We start from the raw sequence: 23295 nt of genomic DNA, 5'->3' as shown, positions 1-23295 counted from the left end.
TGTACTCTGCTTATGATCGTGTTTTCTCTGCTCTTCTGCCTTTTCCAGTTTTCTGACCTGCTCATCATGATATAACTGCTCTCGTTTCTGTCTATCCTCTTTCTTAGCCCCTTCGTCTCTTGATCGTTTTTCCTTTTCCCTCCTTTCTAATTCGTCCCATTCATCCTTTTGTCTCATATCCTCAATGCCTTTACCTTCGAGTTTCAATAAAATCTGACCTCCCATCCATTCGTTCTGTGTGAATGCCATCTCATCAGTCCTATCTTCATATCCTTTCCATCTCTTTTCCTCTCTTCCTGTATCTAGAGATGTACCTGCTGGTGTTTGGTCTCCTTTTTCCTTTTCGCGCCTCTCCTTGTCCTTCGGGACTTTGGAGGTAATATCTCTTTCTCTGTTTTTTCCTGGGCTTTCATCACTACTTTGCGTAGGTGACTCATACGCTGGGTTGCTATATCCTGTGACTGCTTTAAGTTCCCTCAACGGGTATAATCCTTCCTCTTTACTAGCTTCGCTATTGGCTTCAGGCAGAGTGGGTGGCGCAGAAGGCTCTTTACCCCCTCTGTGCACATATTCAGTATCCAATCTAACGGCGGCTCCTCCTCCTTTTCTTGTTGGTACATTTTCCAAAGTTCTAAACCAGCTAGGCGTTTGTCTAACTTTCTGCCCATGTATGTGGCGTGCAAATATGTCGTCATGTGTTGCAGGACCGTTTTCGATAGCGATCCTCCCTGGGTCCATAGCATAAACATTTTGTCTGCGGTCCCTTTAACCCATTCTGCACTGTACTGTTTAAGTTTAGGTGCATGTTCCGGCAGCTGTTTGAACATGTGTGGCAAGGGGTAATGTCTTCCATGCTTAACCTGTTTATCTTATCCTTTTATAACACTTTATTATTTTTCACGTTTCACAAACAAAATCAACAATGTGAGCGAGCACCAATTGTCGCAAGCTCCAATCCCGTTTTTCCAACAAAAATGCCACTCTTATTTTTGTCAACTTCAACCATCAATCCATGACGTGCAACATCATATCATCACTATTTCACAATTTTCCTGCTATTTTAAAACATTTTTTGACCTTTTATCGTTCATAGACGAAAAAACATAAAACATATAACGGACAAGACAGACTCCGGCCGGCTACACAAATCTCATGCCATCTGCTTCATCAGATGCATTCAACCCCTAATTGTATTCTGACATGAAATGTAACCCCATTTCTTTCAGATAGTCTTTAATCTATTCTGGTCTTCTACGTCATCCTATTCATTCAGGACCTTAAATGAAGGCTGCTTCTAGCACTCTTTAAAACCTAGGAAAACTGGGCGTTTACTATTTTCCTCGGTTATTCCCGGTATCTCTCTCTCTTAGTCGGCCACCGTCGAGTCACTATTTTCCCCTTACATACTCTTACTCTGCCGTTATTTTTCTTCCCTCCTCCCTCCGTTACCTTCCCTTTACTTGTTCTTAAGGCATGCAACTTTTTTGCCAAAGCATTCAGTCTTTTTCACTCACCGTTCACATTATTTTCCTCCCCGGGACACGCAGGATGACCGCCTTCATTATCGCCTTTCAGTGCTGCTCCTCCGATCGGCTGCTCGTAGAAGTGGGACGGAACTTTTTGGGGAAAGCAAAGGTTTCTTCAGACCTAACCTGCAGGTTTTTAATGAAACTAGCCACTATCTACGGGGAGCTTCTCGCTCTATCAGCTGGATGGCAAAGGACTGGTGATACTGCAGAGGACCCGAAGTTACTTATGTCGACGGTCAAAGGGTGTCTTTTCTAATCTAACCATCCTCTGCTACCAAGTGAACTGGATGGATCCCAGCCGGCCCATTAGACTGGGGGTCTCCAAACAGCCCTTTGAGATGAGCAGCTGCACCCTTGAGATAGATGGGGATGCAGATTCGTACCCTCACATCAAATAATAATGACAATTCAATAGTTTGGCAAAGGCAGACCGTTTAATGACAATTACAAAAACCGGGGAGTTCCATGAACATCAGCAACCACTCAATCTTCCTTCTCGCTTAAACTCCGATTAATTGTAGTTTGGCCTTGAGTCTGCCCCTGGATCTGAGAAAGTTTAAGGAGAATGGGTACGACAAGGCTCCATGCGTAGGTGTGAAAGTCTCATCCCTTTCTGTCGCATTGCCACGTGACTAGGACACCGTGAAATCGGCCTCTTCTTCATGCAGTTTTGTGTATTTGATTTAGTTCTGTCAGTCGTTTACCATTGTAATAATATATATAGCGCTTTATAAGAATATATAGCGCTTTACTAAATGTGATGGCATTTTTGTTGTTGTTGTTGCCAGCAGTAATATGGTACACACTTATAGATATTTTTGTGTTGCCAGTATAACATGTGAATATGTTGTTGGTGGCATGCAAAGTATAGAATTTATAACACAGCAAAGCCCAGCTTGAAACTGCAGAGAATAAAGTGCACCCATTTTTCTGTGATGCCTTATATATGAGACTAGATTAATCATATAACTGACTAACTTAATTAACATTTACTAAACACTAATTCTAACTCTCTAACGTTATAATGTAGTCTCATGTGCAAAATGAGGTGAAAATACATATTTTGGTAGCACTGATATAATTTGTTTTTAAAAGTACACTGGCATTTTTTTTCTTTCTCTCTTTCTGTGTTTAGTTTGCAGAAAGCAGAAAGCATGCACGACAGGATATTACATTGAAACAGTTGCTCAGTGAAGCAAGTATCCCATTGTATAAAAGTGAAGGGTGGTTCTGAAAACATGATTTTAACCTGATTGGAGGAAAGTGTCTGCAGACCTACAACGTAGACAAAGTAGGAAGGTTCAGAGTTCTGCTAATGGAAAAACTTACAGAGAGATGTCAATTTGTGTTGACTGGGCTGTGAAGACAGAAGTTCATGGTGTCACTGAGCGCTGGCTTGAGAGTTTCTCGCCGTGCTTCCCAGACACCCAAGATTACAGGAGCAGTTTGTGCTGACTGGGCCTTGTTGGGTATTTTGTATAGATTTGGGGCCTAACGGTATTTTCTTACCGCCAAAAATAAAAGTAACTTAGCAATAATCACTCCTTACATTTAGATTGGGTTGGTATTATGGTAGTATAGTGGTGAGCATAATTCCTTTGTTTTATATGTGGCCCCAATATCCAGAACCCCTTATTTTTGTTTAGATTGTTCGTGTGATCACTAGATAGACCTCAGGCCTACATTTCAGAAACACCACATTTTCATATGGAGTGCCACCTTGGGCTGTTCTCACTGATTTATGTACACCAGCGAGTTAAACATGTGGTATATCATTAATTTATTTACATTAGTGAACTATATCCAGAAGTCTCTCTTTCTGCTGACTCATTTACCTCCAGCAGACTATGTTGTTATGTTCCATTCAGAAGCCACACACACACTTACACACTGCTTAAAACTCTTCCCCATATTACCAGTGCTATAATGATAGATGCACTAAGAAAAGAGAAAAACACAAATACACTACACATCTGATTTAATATATTTTTGTGTATTATAAACAATTGCATTTCAACACCATCCTACCCTTTTTACAGAAATAAATGGAAATTGCACAGCAACAGCGTTATCTGTAACAAAATGAGAAGAGATGCAGCAAGAGAATAGTCAATTTGCAACATTAGACATGTTGATTAAATCCAGGAATTTCCTCTTCTACTCTGCCTGAATATGTTTCGCACACACACACACACCGCCCCCACACTCTGCAATATAATTACCAAGCTTGTTCTGAATGCGAATCTCTCAGGCTGGTCACCTTCTGGAAATGGCTCAGTGCTCCCTCTTACATCACCCCAGCGAGGACGTGCATCTGCCGTCACTCAAGCCAGGGCTTATTGACTGGAATTTCCCAGCCTGTGCAGCAGTGCACTGGGACCTTCTTCTCAATCAGGAAACTCCCCAGCCACATCAGCCAAGTCTTTCTCCGAGCTGTGCAAAATGTCTTCTAACTTTCTTTTCCCCCGAGATTCTTCAGAAAAGCTCTGTTACAGCCTACAAAATGAGTTCAACCAATACAATTCTATCATGTCCTACCATCCTTCTCTTGAACAATGGCTTGGCTTATACAGTTTAGCAACTGTAACACAACTGATTTCCTGCTTATTAGAGTTTTTGCTTCCTGCAAATACTCTGGACAGAGAACAGAGAGAAGCAAAAAGAAAAGAAAATCGGGATGCACGTTTAAAATGAGCCTGTCTTTTCTGCCTCATTTTACACAGGAGAACACATTCTGATGTTATTTGATTATTATTAGTGATTAGTATTTGTTAGTTGTATTAGTTCATTAATTATCTAATGTGTCTCCTGCAACAGAGGAGAAGGAAAAATGTGCTTTTAAAATGAGAATATGGTTTGTTTTTGACCTGTGTAGCCTGTCTTCATTTACATGTCCATATGTTACACTGGCAACACATGGCTTGAAACAATTGCATCTTAGCAATACCTTGATCCCATGCAGTGGCGCTGCACTCCAAAAACACACTATACATTGATTCTGTGTATTGGTGCTATGCTCCCAAAACACGCTAAATAATCCTACATATACCCTCCTTTTTTTTGAGAATTTGGCAGTCCAAGCCATAATTAGAGGAAAATCAACTTGCTCCCTTCCTTCTTTTAAAATGTAGCAATCCAACAAAATGAATATTCACATGCAAAAACGAAAAAGTTGAAAAAACACTGTCCAATCAACATAATATCAAAATTCATCTTTGGGTCCATCAGTTCCTTCCCAATGGAAGTGTCCATAGTCCAGTGCTTCAATTTTATACTTGAAGTCAATCAAAAACAATAAGATAAAACAAATAACTAAAACAAAGAATTAACATAACAGATTAAAATAATTAATTAAAATAATAAATACGTGGAACTCCATACGCCAGGACACTTGTCTGCCTCTGATATGTCCCGACCAGTGATGTCACATCATTTGGTTCATTCGGGTACTCTTTCATCTTGGCATTCCTGGATCCTTTTTCCATAGGAATCATCTCTTTTGGCATTCTGGTTATTTTGTCTTCACCGCCACCCGGAGGCAGGCATCATTTGATCTTCATCCAGGGGACTCCAGGACTCCATCGTCTCCCGTGACCTCTGGTATAAATATATTAATATTCTAAATCAAATAGAAAAGAAACAAATTAAGTATATAGCACAATACCAATTTCACCCTTTTGCCAAAAATAAAACATGCTTTGTAAAACATTTCACCCTTTTTCTTTTGCCTTCTGAAATTAAGCACAAGTTAAAAAGAAAACAATCATACATAAAACAGCATTCAATATTTAATACATTTTCATTCCACACATCAACTCCACACATTTCAGCTTCCATTTTTTTTAATGTGTTTATATTTACATATATTACAGTGTTTATGTGTCATTATAATAATCAACCATCTTTATTTAACTTCTCTGTCGCTACCTTCTGTCTGGACCCACTTATTTCACTTTTTATGTTCAAGGGACTTTATCTGTTTCTACACGCTCATGGCGTTTAACTTCATGTCTGGGATGGCATGGCTTAATCTGATTCACATGCACAAACTGTTCTGTTGCTGTTTCACCTTCAGTCTTTAACATTTTATAAACTACAGGTGAGATTTTATCTATAATTCGGAATGGCCCCTGCCAGGCTGCAAGGAATTTGAAATTTTTCTGTTTACTTTTTCCAAAATGAAATTTATACACCTGATCCCCTACACAATATTCCTTTACTGTTGACTTTTTATCATAATATGATTTGGCACTGTCAGCAGCTCTTTCTAGATTTCTATGTACAAAAGCAAATGCATGTTGTAAATGCTTCCTCAGTTCATCAATGTATTCATGAACTGTGGATGCACTCACAAGTGTCTGCTCATGTGTTCTGTATAGCAGGTGTTGTGGCAACACCATTTTCCTACCTGTCAAGACCTCATGGGGGCTAATACCTGTTGCTCTGGCAGGAGTTGATCTGATTGCCATCAAAACCAAAGGTAAACATAAATCCCAGCTGGAACCTGCTTCTGCCACAAATTTCTTTAATATGTCCATAACAGACCTATTGCCCTGTTCAACTCCACCTGAAGAAGCCGCCCGATATGCAATATGTAGTTTTCTTTTCACACCCAGTATTTGCCATACCTTACTCATTAGAGCACTAGTGAAATGACTTCCTCTGTCTGATTCAATCCTTTGTGGCAAACCGAATCTTGAAAACACATGATTCACTAGCAATGTGGCTTCTGTTTGCGCACTACAATCTGGTGCAGGAATACACTCAATCCATTTCGACATCAAACACACCACACTTAAAATGTAAAGGTTCCCTCTGCTCGACCTCTTCACAGGCCCTACATAGTCTATTTGCAAATCTGACCATGGAAGAGTTAGGCCTCTTTTCATTAATGGGGCTCTATGCATTGGTGAAGCAGGTTTAAATTGGGTGCATACAAGACATCCTCTAGTATATAATTCTACATCTTGGGACATATGTGGCCAATAAGCATAATCTTTTAGTATTTCCAATGTTTTCTGTGAACCTCTGTGTCCTGCAGTTATAGCATCATGTGCATGGTGTAGCAATAACCCTCTGAATGAAAGGGGTACCACCCATTGTATCTGTCCTGTTATGGACTCTCTAACCATGAGTCCATCCTGTAATCTAATTCGTTTTTTATTTTGTAATAGCACCCTCAATTGTTCTTTTCCCACACAATCATTTTCTGTTAAAGGATTTTGTTCAGGATCAAGCAAATGATTATAATAGATTCCCAAAATTCGATTATTCTTTTGTGCCTCAATCTAATCTTGGTCTGGTGTATTGTAACTCCATTTTACCACTGGTTGCTCTGTGTCCTTTGGTGCTTTAGAACATGTTACTGCATCAATCTGTATTTCACCCAGTAAATGTTCAATAGGTAGTAATTCTCCCATCACAGCCCCAATTTCAGCCAGGTGATCTGCCTTATCATTTCCCTCCTTATCCTCTCCTGGAGTTTTTAAATGCCCAATAATTTTTCTCCAGTATATTGTCAAATAATTTTCTGACACCAATTTATCTATAGCTTGTATCATTTTCCGATGTTTAAGTGGCTTTTTGTTGTATGTAATCATGCCTCTCGCTTTCCAGCCAGGTAAATATTCCACAAAACTATTTCGTGCATAGTCAGAATCAGTTACTGGGACAATTTCACTGAATTTATTATCAACTGCAGTAGCAATTGCTTTATAAATGGCTGCCAATTCTGCTACTTGACTGCTCCTAGCTCCAATTCTCATCCCTATGCTTTCTGGTACTCTTTTATTTAACTCCCTCAAATCTGCACATAGCCGCCATTGACCATTTGGCTTTAACACACCTAAAATGGGTGTGTTGGATGTGCTATGGATAGGCCTGATGATTCCCCGCGATTCTAAATTTTTAATAATCTCTGCCAATGATTCTAAACATGCCAGCGGTAGTCTATACTGGTGTACAAATACTGGACTTCTGCTACACCCTTCTGGAAGTGTGGCCACATGTAAATTAGTTAGCCCGCAATCATAAGCGTCTTTTGCAAATGCATCTTTAAATTCCATTAATATCTTCCTCAATTCATTTCTATCCTCATCGTTGTCACACGCATCCGCTAATAAGATCTGCTCCTCTACCATTTTGGAAAATTCTAGAAAATGTTCTGGTAGGGGAATCTAGGCGCTTTCCTCTAGCTGTGTGGCTGTGTCTCTTTGTAAAGCTGCCACGTTTACATGTTTTGGCATGTCAGTTTCCATTTCAATGGGCTGATTTTCCATTTCATTTTCACTTAAGTCAAATGTTATACAATTCTCTTGATAACAGCACACTGTCTCACTTGAATCATAAGGCTACACAGCATGAATTTTAAATATTCCTTTGGGCTGAGAGTCCAGGTATTCTGGCAACTCACCCTTGGCATCTACATACTTTTCAGGGATATTTCCAATCACCATGTTATTTAAATCTGCAGTATAATCTGATTTTTGTATGGCCCTTCCTAATGGGGAATTTTCCTCTAAATGAATATCTTGACAACTTTTATTATTAATCAAAATTTTAACAGACCCTTCACCAATATCTACCAATGGAATGTATTTATAATCCAGGCCTTGCTGTTTTATGGATTCATTCAGGCACACAAATGCATCAGAATCTTTCATCTGCTGTCCATTTTTGCATTTCAGTGTTATTGCAAACTGTTTGGTAAATGCAGGGATAATAGTATCTTTCCTCATTTGTAATTCAATTGCATAAGGGACCAGTTGGGCACAGTGATAAGCCCTTCTTTTGTCTTCAAATTCAGGTACCGGCCCACCTAGGCGTGACCATATTTTTTGATTAAGAAAATCTAACACCATACACATTCTGTGCATGATGTCATTGCCCATGTAAAAGTCATTTTGTGCTCCACTCACTATCCATACATTATGATAAATTGTTTTCTGCCCAATACTCATTTTCAGCATGCATCTTCCTGCAATTCGTTTTTCGAAGTCTAGACTGTCCAACCCAGAAACATACTGGTTTTTAATCCTAAATTTCGGGATCTCCTCCCTCTCCATTATTTTTTGCAACAATTTCTCATTAATGAAGCTCCTTTCCTGTTCAAGCACTAAAGTGGCTTTTATTGTTTTAAAACAGTCACTTATACCAACATGAACCCATGGTTGCTCCTCTTCCATGTGTATTTCAGCAAGAGTGGTAATGTGTTTTTCTGAACCTACTTTGGGAGCAGTATCCTGTTTGCATGTCTTTTCCTTTAAATAAAAACGTAAGGTGTGCTCATCTATGGCAGTCTGCCATTTTTTCCTTGGCTCCAAGTATATTTGTACAGGTAGCTTTTCATTGTCGCTCTGCATTTTGTCTTGACACATTAATATAACAGTGACACTGGGTATGCAACTATTCTGGAGATATACCTCCACTGCATCATTTGTTTTGGCAACAGTGTGACATTCATTTATGTTGCTGTTTTGTGATTTTAGTTTCTTAGGTGTCAATGGTTTTTTGCTTAAGGACCACAGCACTCCATTTACCCCATCTATGAGAGGAGACAATCTTTTCAGGCAATCTGTCCCCATCAGAAATGGAATTTCACAAAGAGATGTGATTAATACCTCTTGTTTCATTCTGTGTTTTCCTATTTTTATGTCAACCTCAGTTATACCTATAATGGGCAACTCCTCCCCGTTAAAGTTATGCACTGGACCTTTTTTTTTCTTCACCGTGATCTGATTCTCTGGGGATCTCCCTTCATTGATACTCTTTATCAGCTTCTTAGACATAATTGTGGCCTGTGCGCCAGTGTCAATCATTGCAAATGTTTGGCATTTTTCTTCTACAGTGATGGGAGCATAATACCTGTCTTCAACTTCCTCTAACACACATAAGAAGTGTGAATTCTTACTGATTTCGTGGCTCACCTTTCTCAGGCCTTTTTCACTTTTGGCTAAACACATTGGTAAATGGAAAGAAATTGTTCCCTCCTTTTTGTCAATTTCTGCGCGACAGACTTTATACATTTCTCCATGTTCAGAGGTTTTTTGGAGTGTGGCCACTGTTCGCCTATCCATCCAGGTATCATCAGGGGCCACATTACAACCTTCCAACTGAACATGTGTAACAACATCATTCAGCAATCTGTCATTGTTTAATTCTGTGCATTTGTGATCATTTAATGTGGTACCAGCCCTTTCAGCCTCTTCAAAAATATGTGGCTCAAAGAATTCTTCATATGATTGACCTGTACCCGCCTTTTGAGTATTTCCTTTTTCTGCCTGTGTTTGGTCATTGTTCTGAGTGTCCAGGGAAGAAATTGTAGCATCCCCACTTACTCCCTGTTTACTGGTATTCCCCATGCATGAGTCATTTTTCTTAAATCTGTCTCTTTGTTCTTTTGGAGTTTCCAGTTTTCTTATTTAATTTGTACAAATCTTCAATGTTTGATTTAGCTCTAGGTTAAACCGTACCTCTCTTTCAAAAGTATTTGCACTTTCTGTTATATGTTCACTTACTGGCATTTTCATTTTTAAATCATTAGACATCTCAGAGTCATTATGCGAAATTACATCGGAGCAATCTGTCATTTCGGCGCTGTAGGTATCCTGAGTACTTAGTCACTTTTCAGAAGCTCCCCGGTCATTGCTATGGCCATCTGCCCCCTCCTTTGATGGCTGTTTTTGTACTGTACAGAGCCTTCCTATTTGTTCAGCCAACATCTTCACTTGGGCCTCGAGACACTGGAATCTTTCCATCTCTCTAGAATCCTCTCTCTGTGGCCTAGATCGATATTGGTTGTTTTCTCCCTGATTGGATCTATTCTGATACCTCTCAGGTGAGTGATTTCTATTGGGGTGGTTTCTGAACTCTTGATTCATTTGTGGAGGGGAGCGGAGTGCGCCCATCCTTTGATTATAGTCCCCTGGTGGGGAATCATTGTATTGCCGTGCGGTGTAATTCATGTTCTGTCTCATGTCCTGTCTCTCATGTGTGGGTACTGGCTCCTATGTTGATTCCCATTATCAGCTAATCGATCCACATATCGGGGTCTATCCTGATTACCATATATCATGGTGTTGGGATCAAATTTGCTCTGTGTCCCCAATGTCTGGTAGGGACCATCATTTCTTTGATCTTGATTTTGTCTCTGGTTATTGTTTATATTGGACATATCAGGCCAATAGCCTGCCCAGGGCCTATCTCCTAAATACCTAGGGCTGATGAGGCTCTCCCTATTACTAGGATCATGTGATTGAAACATTGGTGCAGAGTGTGATGACCTTTGTTGATCAAACCTTTGTTCAGGTGCCAAATTATTTTTACCTAGACTTTGAGCAAGGGACATTTTGGCTGACCTGATTTCCATCACTGTTGCTGAGGGTTCTTTAGATTTAGGTCTAGTATCTTTCATTTTATCACTTTCTCTACCCTGACAATAGAGTACCTCATATAGTTTTGTGCTTTGATGCACAATCCACTCAAGGGACTTGTCACGATCAAATTCACGGACCAATTGAGATATGATGTCTTTCTGTAGCCCATAGAAGTAGGCAGTTTTAAATTAATTAGAATTGGGGTCAAACGATACATCAAAGCGAGAAAATGCTCTTTTTAAATCTTGTAAAAACTGGCGAGGGGATGTATTAGGCCCAGCAGTGATTGTGTAAGCAACTTTCTTTGCCTCCTGTAATGACTGGAAAGGAGAAAAATGACGCCTAATTTCTTTTTCAAACTCCGCCCATGTCATATTCTGCTGTTCATTTAATCCCCTTATGATGCTGGCCGTCGGAGCATCTAAAGTTAAATGAAAATACTGCCTGTACTGTTCTTTAGGGATCTGGAGGGCTTTAAAGATGTCATGAACCACTTCTAAGTGATCCTCAATGCAGCACTCCCCTCCTTTTCTAAATGGTTTGATCAGGGCTTTAATAGATTTCATTATCTTTATGGGGCTACTGGTTGCAATGCATGGAATTGCACTACCTGGTGACTCAACCCTGGTTCCAGGTGTATGGGATTGATGGCGGCCCCCAATGGGAGTATCAAATCCCCCAAGGGCGCTGCAAGCAAGTTCAGTCACCGGCCCAGTCACTGCAGCACTAGCTCTTTGGGTAGAAATAGAATTCACCTCCACTCCATTGAATGTAGTACCCTGCCGCCTCTCCTGGGACCTGGGAATGCACATTTGCTGTTCTAAGTCCTTACACTTTTTAAAGAGCCTGTCTGCTTCGTTTTGCAAATAGTTGTTTTCATCACTCATTTTATTAATTACCTCCTGCATGTCGCACATTTGCATTTGGCATTCATTAAATTCCGTATTTCGCTTGTCTCTTTCTTGAAGCATTTTAATCACCTGTTGTTCTACATTTTTGAAGGTCACTTTCTTTTTCAAAATTTTCTCTTTGTAAAACTTGCATCTCTGAAACCACCTCATCTTTATCTTGTCTAATGTGGTCCACTAATGCTTTTAAGTGTACCAATTCTTGCTCACTGTCCTCAAACTGTTTCTTGCTTTTGGACAATTGAGCATCAAAATCTCTGCATTTTAACTGCATATCTTTTTGGCATACATCCAACTCTATTCTTAACATTTCCTCTTTCTTACTTGCCCCATCTAAGTCAGTCTTTAACCTGTTAATTAGCTGTGTATCATTTTCCTACATTTGCAGTGACCTATACAAAATAAACCAGATCTTGGCGCATAGCCGTATTAGACAATCGTTGTCTGCATTTTTATCGGCTGCATTCAATAACCTTGTAAGGCAGACCTGAAGTATGCTGCCCTCTGCAAAAATATTGTCTAGGTTTTCTTTCTGCACCTCACCCTGAATGCGGTCATGCCATTCTGAGGTACTATTCGATGACCACGTCCCATGTGCAATTAACTTTGCCTCTAAATATTGCACTAGGTCTGAGAATGTGGTTTCCCTTTGTGACATTCTGAAATTCGTTTTTTAGTGACACACTGCTATTATGAAATGGATTCCCTTTTATGTAAAGATGGAAGTTTGAGGCACACTTGCCTCGCCCAGTAGGTGCTCTGTGATCACTTTCCCCCTGCAACACACCATAAATGTTTTGGGTATTTTGTGTAGATTTGGGGCCTAACGGTATTTTCTTACCGCCAAAAATAAAAGTAATTTAGCAATAATCACTCCTTACATTTAGATTGGGTTGGTATTATGGTAGTATATTGGTGAGCATAATTCCTTTGTTTTACATGTGGCCCCAATAGCCAGAACCCTCTTATTTTTGTTTAGATTGTTCGTGTGATCACTAGAGAGACCTCAGGCCTACATTTCAGAAACACCACATTTTCATATGGCGTGCCACCTTGGGCTGTTCTCACTGATTTATCTACACCAGTGAGTTAAACATGTGGTATATTACTAATTTATTTATATTAGTTAACTATATCCAGAAGTCTCTCTTTCTGCTGACTCATTTACCTCCAGCAGACTATGTTGTTATGTTCCATTCAGAAGCCACACACACACTTACACACTGCTTAAAACTCTTCCCAATATTACCAGTGCTGTAATGGTAGATGCACTAAGAAAAGAGAAAAACAAAAATACACTACACATCTGATTTCATATATTTTTGTGTATTATAAACAATTGCATTTCAACACCATCTTACCCTTTTTACAGAAATACATGGAAATTGCACAGCAACAGCGTTATCTGTAACAAAATGAGAAGAGATGCAGCAAGAGGACATTCAATTTGCAACATTAGACATGTTGATTAAATCCAGGAATTTCCTCTTCTACTCTGCCTGAATATGTTTTGCACACACACACACCGCCCCCGCACTCTGCAATATAATTACCAAGCTTGTTCTGAATGCGAATTCCTCAGGCTGGTCGCCTTCTGGAAATGGCTCAGTGCTCCCTCTTAAATCACCCCAGCGAGGACGTGCATCTGCCGTCACTCAAGCCAGGGCTTATTGACTGGAATTTCCCAGCCTGTGCAGCAGTGCACTGGGACCTTCTTCTCAATCAGGAAACTCCCCAGCCACACCAGCCAAGTCTTTCTCCGAGCTGTGCAAAATGTCTTCTAACTTTCTTTTCCCCTGAGATTCTTCAGAAAAGCTCTGTTACAGCCTACAAAACGAGTTCCTACCAATAAAATTCTATCATGTCCTACCCTCCTTCTCTTGAACAATGGCTTGGCTTATACAGTTTAGCAACTGTAACAAAACTGATTTCCTGCTTATTCAAGTTTTTGCTTCCTGCAAATACTGTGGACAGAGCACAGAGAGAAGCAAAAAGAAAAAGAAATCGGGATGCACGTTTAAAATGAGCCTGTCTTTTCTGCCTCATTTTACACTGGAGAACACATTATGATGTTATTTGATTATTATTAATGATTAGTATTTGTTAGTTGTATTAGTTCATTAATTATCTAATGTGTCTCCTGCAACAGAGGAGAAGGAAAAATGTGCTTTTAAAATGAGAATATGGTTTGTTTTTGACCTGTGTAGCTGTCTTCATTTACATGTCCATATGTTACACTGGCAACACATGGCTTGAAACAATTGCATCATAGCAATAGCGTGATCCCATGCAGTGGCGCTGCACTCCAAAAACACACTATTCATTGATTCTGTGTATTGGTGCTATGCTCCCAAAACACGCTAATTAATCCTATAGCCTGTCTTTGTGAGGCGAGCGAAGCAAGGGCGTGTGGGGGAACTTCAAATAAACACTTTGGTAAGGAGATAAGTTAAGTGAGGTCACTGTGTACGGTCGCATGGATGACTGAATTATAATACAGTGTAGACAGGATAGGAAATCCCCTGCATTTTTACTTCGCCATGTTCAGAATGTGGAAGAATTACCCCATGTTTTAAAAGGCTTGTTTGTTCTGTATTCTCTTTCTTTTGTTTTCCAGATGATGATGCAATGTTTTTATGGTAATAACTAATAATTGTGAAATGTATTTGTATATAATATAATGAGAATATATAAAAACAAATGGTTTAGTGTCATCTTTGCATCTGTGAATTCATTCACATACTCATATACCTATAAAGTATACAGTACAGGGGAGGTCCATTTCTGTTCAGTAGTGCATTTGTCAATTTGCACCTGCAGGTAAAATAACAACCCAGAATAAGCTGATAATATTCAGTGATAAAACAGATTTTTGTGTGTGTGTGCCTTCCTTGCATGTTGTTTGGAAGGAATCTAATATAATATATAGATTGCTGGACGTCCATGAGCCAGTGATGCCTAAGGTTGCATAGATCACTGGTGTAGATAAGCCAGTGATATGGGCCACAAACTTTAGGTGGCGCTCTATATACAATTGTTGGGTTTCTATCATATGCCTAGGTCCAAGGCCCTCTATAGAACACTGGGAGGTACTCTTATAGAAAGGAAGGTTTTGTTTTATGATGGGGTCATAATATAGGGAAGAAAACTATGCTCACCACTACATACCGCAAACAATATATCACAAAATTCCCCAATATAATATAACAAGGTATGGTCACTAAAATAATATGAGGCCAAACCCAATCCAAATGCAAGGCTAATTTACCACCAAACTACCGCTCATATTTTGACAGTAAGAAAATACCACCATACCCCAAATTCACGCCAATAAGACAAAATATCCTACACCATCTGCAGCTTATCTCAACCTTGCTGAATAGGACACTCTTGTTATTCTTATGGCTAGTTGTAGGCATCGCCAGCATATTCCAGCCTGATACGACCTAGGACTCTTTGCAGGGTTACCTTGAGCAGGGTTTCTCTCCGCCTTTGTTTCTTGCTTTGTTGCTGCAGCCTTTTCCTCTTGAAACTTTTAGAAACCTCTATTCAATTTTGCTCATGTGCGTAGTGGATTTTTCACTCATCTATGAAGTGCTTTTGAGATAGATATATGTATAGTTGGCGCCTGCCGCAATCTACTTTCTACTAAGCATAGCAAACTCCACCATTTCTTTGCTTCTTGCGGTTTCTTGCGTATGTACATGTTTAAACTGACTTAATGTCTTCATTGTGCATATGGCATACGTTTCTTCGTCTTGAAATCAACTGTTTTGCCCTATGTCCAAGATGTTACTTATCCATGGTCTTTCGTCCCTTCATCAGCATTCTTGGGTCATTATATACGGTATGTGCGTCAGTCTCATTTCTCATGACGTCACCAGTCGTCTTCTTTTAGTATCTTCTTGGTTTCTTCGGGTATTCCATTCTGACAAATGCTCTTTTGTTGTGTCTGTGGATATGGATTTCTCAGTGGATACCTTACTGTCCAGGTTTGATTGGGTGTCGGTACTTCAATAGGTGCTGTTATTTTGATGGGCACTGGGAAGAACCCAACTGCAGCTCTCTGCTGGTTTATATGTTCTCCATACATCACATATTTTGGTGTGAACGTTCCTGGCACTTCGAAGGGGGGGCTGTAGTGCGGACGATGTCTGGCACTTCCTCTTCACATACTATAAGGCAGAAGTGCACATACATAGCAGGCCTCCTCAGACGTGCTCTTGCCCACCTATTTCATGTGCTGATACCACACATTGGCCCTCATTACAAGTCAGGCGGTGGACCATGGTGCTATTAGAACCATGGTCCATGCCGGATTCCGCCATGGTGGATGGCGGAATTACCGCCCCATTCCAAGGTGAGTGTGGCGGTAATTCCCCATTCACCATTTGCCCTTCCCCATTCCCATTTTTGCCCCATAGGGCATAATGGGGATGGGGAAGGAGCTAATTACGGCACCGTAAATTACGGTGCCGTAATTAGCACCAAGGTCGCTTAGCGCCTTGGACTTTAACGCCTGCAAAAAGCAGGCGTTAAAGTGTGAATCAGGCGTTAAGGGTTAACGGCACCGACGGCGCCGTTAAACCCTTAATGCCTTACTTGTAATGAGGGCCATTGTTTCCTAAGTGTGCTGTGCTGTCTAGATAATTATTCAATCCATAATCATCTTCTGGTGCCTATCTCTTAGGTTAGCAAAGTTCACGTATCAGCCAATTTATTTATCTATTTTATTACAGGTTGATATCTGGAATCCCACAGAAATGCACAAGTGCTTGTGCATCGTCCAACAAAACGAGGATGCTTGCGAATCAAAAGGTAAAGAATTAATCCAAGTAGTTTATGAAAATCTTTATCAAGCAGAACCATCTGTGTGCTCAAAGAAATGTTCAGGCAACCGTCTGATCTGGTCTAAAATTGCAGCCAAAAGTCGTCTAATCGCTGGACCATTCTTAGGATCTTGGAGCTAAGTATGAATATCACCACAACGACCAACAAGAACAGGGTAAGTTCTGAGTAACAGCAAGAAGTAGTCTGTGTACGTCCACATCAGTGAGGAGCATAGAATTGACTAAAAAGAACCTCTGTTTGAAACAAATCCGGGAACTGTTCCCTCTTCCAGTAATTAAATAAAATATCCAAATTTGGCTGTCTTTTCTTTGCAGTCCAAAGTTAAATCTCAACATCTCTCTGTGGCTCAAGAACAGTGATTTTTCCAATCTCTGCTGTAGCAAATACAAAGAATGCTTTCCAGGAAAGCCACAATCCAAAGTTCTCTTTGTCTACCATTAGATCAGTGGTCTTCAAACTTTTTTGGCCTGGGCCCCCCCTGAGCAAAGTTTGGGCAGGCTGGGGCCCCCCACAAAAGTGCCAGATGGACAGTATGTAGAAATCGCTATGAACCTTTGGGTGCCGTCACCCCACCCTACTCCCAGTACAGACTCTGGGCTCTCCCCACTCTACTCCCACCACTATCCCAGTGCTGCAGCCCATCCTGCTCCCTCCACAGTACCATAAAACAAGCATATACACATCCATACACATTTAAATAAAAAATAAATCTCCATAAACTTACCTTCTGCAGGGGACTGCGCATGGTTGCTAAAATGCCCCGCTCCAGGTTGCTCTCCCCCTATGTGCGAGGAGGCGCAGGAGCACCCCTCGCACATACGTACATGCAGTGCCCCAGCCAGCATTTCCAATGAGCTATGCAAGGCTGGCGAAGCAAAACACCCCCAGCGTTGCATGGCTCAGTGATCATGTGCGGCTGGGGAAATGAACTGTCAAAGGCAAACAGTGTTTCCCTTTGACAGTTCAGCCAGCCCAAGAGCACTCCCTCAGCTGGAAAAAAGCAGCTGAGGGAGTTCTAAGTGCTTCACTGGGCTGGCTCCTTGGCTCCTACAAAATGGGTGAGGTGGCCAGTGGGTGGATGCCCCCTCACCCATTATGGATGAGCCGGCAGGCTTGGACTGGCCTGTAGGGCAATAGGGCGATGACCATACCAAAAATACAAAATGCTAGGCCCGTCAAAATGGGCCACTTTTTTGGCCAATGTGGGACAGTTTGAGGAGTTACTTCACTATGCAGCTAGTAGTTTTGACCATTGTTGCTGAACAAATATTCTTTAAATATCACCATTTGTTTACATTTGAACAAAAAACAACCCCTTGGGTACTATTAAGTCTGTGACTAAAGGACTGAATATCCATTTGCAACTGCTGGCCATTTTTTCATTGGTGCCAAAGACTGTTTTATGGTCCAGTCTGACCATGTGAGCTGCCCCTTCCCATTTCCTCCCTGTTTTTTTTACTCATTTTATGCTGGGCTCTAGTGCCCCCCCTGGGATGCAGCCGTGCCCCCATGGGGGGCGCGCCCCACAGTTTGAAGACCTCTGCATCCTTCTTTCTCGTAATCGATCTTGACTGCACAAGAACTGCTTCTTCTCGACTTGCTTCCAAATGAGGTGGGGGTGCGGGGGTCTCTCCAGCATAGACTTTCATGTCACCTTGATGAATTCACGCTCTTCTTCCTACAACCTTTACAGCTGATGGTGTTGTGTATTCCACAATGAAAGGACCACCAAATCTAGGCTCGTGCCACTTTCTGGTGAAATGGGAATCAGTACCTGGTCTCCTGGAAAGACCTTTGGTACAAGAAGTTCTTGCACTCGAGTTGCTGAATGGTCTTCATCTGTCTTCTGAGCCCGACACCCCACTTGACTTGGTCTGAAATGATAGAGATACTTGTGGTCATGCATGTTAAATTTTCTTGCAGCTCAGTTCCTAATAATTCTGCAGTTGTCTGGGCATCACTACTAATCCTTGATGGAGGAGTTAGAGGCGTTCTCATTTGCCTCCCAGTGACTAGTTTGTGGGGTGTGAGATGGTGGTCTGAGCCAAGTTAATTTCTAAGTGCATATAATGCAAGGGGTGGCTGCATAATGCAGCCACCCCTTCTTCAGGGTCCATTTGAGCTTGGCTATCCTTTCTTTTAGCAGGCCGTTGAGCCTCCCGCATGTACCATTTCGTTGCTGGTGATAAACTGAAGAAAACTTGTGTTTTATGGCAAGCAGCAAACTAATTTGCTCAAATACTCCATTAACAAAATGGGGGCCATTATCTGATCTACCATGTCTACCATTAGATCAGTGGTCTTCAAACTTTATTGGCCTGGGTCCCCCCTGAGCAAAGTTTGGGCAGGCCGGGGCCCCCCACAAAAGTGCCAGATGGACAGTATGTAGAAATCGCTATGAACTTTTGGGTGCCGTCGCCCCACCCTACACCTCACATACTCCCCATCTAGGAAAGACTTCTCGAACTAAAAAGTTTCCCAGCGCAAGTGGCATCAGGATGTGTGCATGGGCCAGCCTCGACCCACCTCAAGAAATGGCACACTACCACTATCATATACCTGTAACCATTACAGACTTGCAGCATATCCACATATTCTATGTGTAAATGCTGAAATGGACCATTTGTTCGAGAGATGACTCCTCTGACTGTTCACAGCATGTACCCAGCAATACATTTTTGATATATAATGCAATTTACTACTTAAAATGCAATGTGTTCTAACAGGTTCGGCACAAACCAATCCTCTGCAATGGTTGCTGTGAGGCTCTCTCTAGTGACAAGCGTGGGGTAGTGTAGCTGTCCAATGCCACCCTTAATAAGGCTACAGGCATTACTGGTTTACCAGTTCTGTTCTGTCGCCATAATGCTTAGGTGGGGGATAAGGAACACCCACTCTGTATCCACAGGTCTTTCTCTTCCTGTGAAACACCACCCTGTATTTCAATAATCTGTGTTTTTATCAGATTAATAAAGCTTTCATTCACAATCATCATCACCACAATCTTCTCTTTCACAACAAGCGTATTAAAGGTCATTATGTCTAATGAATATGCAACTCTTTTTGCCTCTTTGTCTGCAGCTTGATTTCCAGATGAGATAAGGTCTGTTCTCTTAGTATGTGCTGCACACTTAAATATTGCAATTGCTACTGGGAGCTGTAGTGCTTTAGTAAGCCTATCCAACAGGGCAGCGTGTTGCACTGGAGTGCCGTCCGCTCAGAGGTAGCCCTTCCTTTTCCAGCATGCCAATCCTGCATGCACGGTTGACATAATGTAGGCGGAGGCACTATACACTGTCACTTCCTGGTCTGTGTGTTTCTAAAGCACGACAATAAGCACCACCAATTCTGCAGCTTGCGCTTAGAAATAAAATGGTAGTCTTGCACTCAACATTACCTCAAACTTCCCATTAGCCTTATGCTTTACTACAGCAGTACCTTTATATCTTTGTCCATCAATTTGATCGATTCTCGAGGAACCGTCAAAAAAAACAATTTCTCCCGCAGGGCGAGCATTTTCTTTCACCCTTGGGGTATCATCATAGAACTCTTCATAATTTGAGCAACCATGTACTTGCTCACCATCTGTCAATGGTTCAGCGAAAAACATGGCATGGTTCACCGTTTTGCATCCGACTATTTTGATTGTCGGATTCTATATTACCACTTCATAAGCAGAAGCTCTTTGAGATGTCAAGGTACCCTTAGGTTTCTCTAAAACAGCAAATAAAGCATGTTCAACAAATAACGGCATAGAACATCCCATCACTATACTAGCAGACTTCTCAATAGCGGACGCGCCGGCTGCCAATGACTGTTCGCACAGGAAGTGACCCCTCATAACTAGGTCTAGAATCACGCTGTAATATGCCAGGGGCTTATACCCTAATGTAGTTCTCTGCGTAAGTACTGCTGTCATAATTGCTCCATTCGTGTGCAAAAATAAAAATAATTCCTCTGCATAATTGGGAATTCCTAAAACTGGAGCCGTACAAATTGCTTTTTTTCTTTTTTTTAAACTTTTGTTTATTGGCAGAAAGTTAAGACAGGCACAGCACAGAGGTAAACAATAATCACAGTATCACATTTAGGCATTACATCATGCACTATTTCAAGCAGTCTAGAATAGGGGGGGGATTGATAGCACTAAGGGGCGTGAAGTGCTCAGCACTTATGGTGAGTCAGGCGGGCCTGGTTGGGGGGGGGGGGGTGGAGCTCCATTCAACCCCGTCTCTATTGTTCAGATAGCTGCAGAATTTAATTTGGTCCACACATTTTTCTGGGTGGGATGGCATGGGCAGGCATCCATTATATTCTTCTGTACGTACTTGTACCCAGGTGAGGGCTTTCAACCACATCTCAAGGGTGGGAGGGGGAGTGGCGCTTCCAGCATTGTAATATACATCTGTTAGCGACAACAGCACTTACATTTAAAAACTTTGACATTTTTTTTTTCATTTTCTCCATCTCATATTCCAAATAAAAAGGCTAATGGGTCAAGGTTCACTGGGGACCCAATTATCTCTGAGAGCGCTGTCGTCACTTCCGTCCAAAATGCATTGAGCGCAGCACAGGACCAAAACATATGTATAATATGTATATGATCTGCCTCTTCAGATTTACATTTCAGGATTGTGTGGGTTGTGGTGTATGTGAATTTCGCTACTCTCTGCTGTGTATAATAAAGTTTGTTAAGGAGTTTATATTGTATGCAATGGAATCTGGCGCTCAGGGAGACTTTGCGCGTGTGTGCACACATTTTGTTCCACATCCCTTCAGTGATTTCCATTTCCAGCTCCCTGGCCCATGCTTCCCGTGGTTTGAGGGTTGCGTCCCCAGTTTTCCCAGCTGCCTTTTATACAGATAGGATATTATGCCCCTGCCGCCTGCGGAGTAAGCAATGTATTGGAGTTCGGGTGAGTCTGGGTGCTCATCTGGGTAGGAAGGCCACATTTCACTGACTGCCGATCTTAGCCTGAAGTATTGTAGCAGCTCAAGCGCTGAGTTGGAGTGTTCGGGCCGCCACGTTTGAGGGGTAATAAATTTACCATCAGGGTATAGATCAGTTAGCGATCGGTAGCCCAGGTTCTCCCAGTGTCGCAGGAAATGTTGGTCGTGTGTGGGGGAGAGTCCAGGAAATTGCCATTTGGGGAGCCATTTATAGTATGGGTGATGCTCCTGTTTTGAATTCAGAATGCAGTTCCAGGCTCTGATCGTGGTAGCCACAGGGTCTGCCGGGGCGTCCGTCTGGAAGGCACAGTGTAGTATTAAGGTCATGATGTTGATCCCATCACCTGCCAGTTTCTCTAATTTGACGTGAGGGGGCGGGTTCAAGTGTGCGTACCAGTGTGTGGCGTGTTGGGCCTGTGCTGCGATCCAGTACAGTGTCAAGTCTGGGGCTGTGAAACCCCCTTTATTGTAGGGTAGGGTCGTATATTGCCACTTCTTGTGGACAGCCTCTGAATGCCAGAGAAATTGGGCGCACGCCGAGTGGAGTTGTGAAAGCAAAAAGACGATATCAAGGCTGAGTACCCCAAAAGGAAATACACCAAACGCGGGTTCAAAAGATACACAGATCTTTATTCTACAACTGAACAGTTTCAAAGGACAAAGCAACAGATAGCTATCAGGCCCTCAGTACAACACAGCGAAAACCAGCCCTGTTCGGTGTGCTCATTGAGTGGGGTTGTACATCAGAATAGTCACACCTTTCACTCCAAAACATGATGTCCAACCCACTTGCAGGTTAATGAATCTTGGATCTAGGTTTTGTGCCGAGTTCGTTCCTAATTTATGCATTCATACATTTAGGAGTTATCCTTAGTCCATTCACCAACAAATTACAATAGCAACAGTGTGTCTTCGAATTTCCCGTTGAGCCTTTGCACATATTTTTATACAATATAGTTAAGCATGTGTTCACATAAAATGCTCAAACAGTATTGTACACAATATATGTTCATGGATTAGTATCAATGTCGCAGGTGATCCTCTATACACAGGTCAACGAGGGACAAGGTCTCAGTACATGACCCTAACATTTGGCCTGCGGGCAGTTTATACATTAACTTGTACACAGAGGTCAAGACGGTCAAGTTACATTCAAAAACGACATTGTCCACCATCTTAGAACACAGGGTTACTTTAGAATAAGAATCTAAAATGGTGGATGAACCTAAAATGGTTTACACAGATCTAAGGTCAGGACCTTGCAACGTGGATTTCCTTGCAGAGCGACTTGGCCTAGGCCAATTTATATATATACACATACGATCAGGAAGGTATAATATGGTTTCCTGTTCAACAAACCCTTCTTTTGGCCTATGCCAAGCGCTAAACTACTTCTAATCACTTTACGAATGACTCCATGACTCAACGTCCATATATCCTGAATCACCATCGGAGATGTCTATTGCCATTAGATCAGTTACTAAAATTTCTTTCAACACATATTCATTAGAGTTCTTGTCTGGGGCATATACCTTGCGTCCTAATGTACCCATCACCTGTGCGCAACATCCCCCTAGCATCGAACATATACCAGGAAGACATTGTATACAACAACAAAGAAACAACAGAATTCCCAAAATGATCAGCAAGACCGAAAGTACCTTCCAACCCCAAGATCGCAAG

General features: G+C 41.5%; 1 long non-coding RNA gene across 1 annotated transcript in view; it reads left to right on the top strand.

Moving 5' to 3' along the window:
• LOC138569771 (uncharacterized) overlaps window positions 1-23295 on the top strand; it is a 109806-nt gene that overhangs the window by 10643 nt on the left and 75868 nt on the right. The window contains exon 2 of the long non-coding RNA XR_011303324.1: window positions 16551-16629. This is a non-coding gene — a long non-coding RNA (uncharacterized lncRNA). The remainder of the gene's footprint in view (window positions 1-16550; window positions 16630-23295) is intronic.

The sequence above is a fragment of the Ambystoma mexicanum genome, chromosome 2q (assembly GCF_040938575.1).
Source record: "Ambystoma mexicanum isolate Mex_15411 chromosome 2q, UKY_AmexF1_1, whole genome shotgun sequence".
Lineage (NCBI taxonomy): Eukaryota > Metazoa > Chordata > Amphibia > Caudata > Ambystomatidae > Ambystoma > Ambystoma mexicanum.
This window is presented reverse-complemented; position numbering and strand designations above follow the sequence as displayed.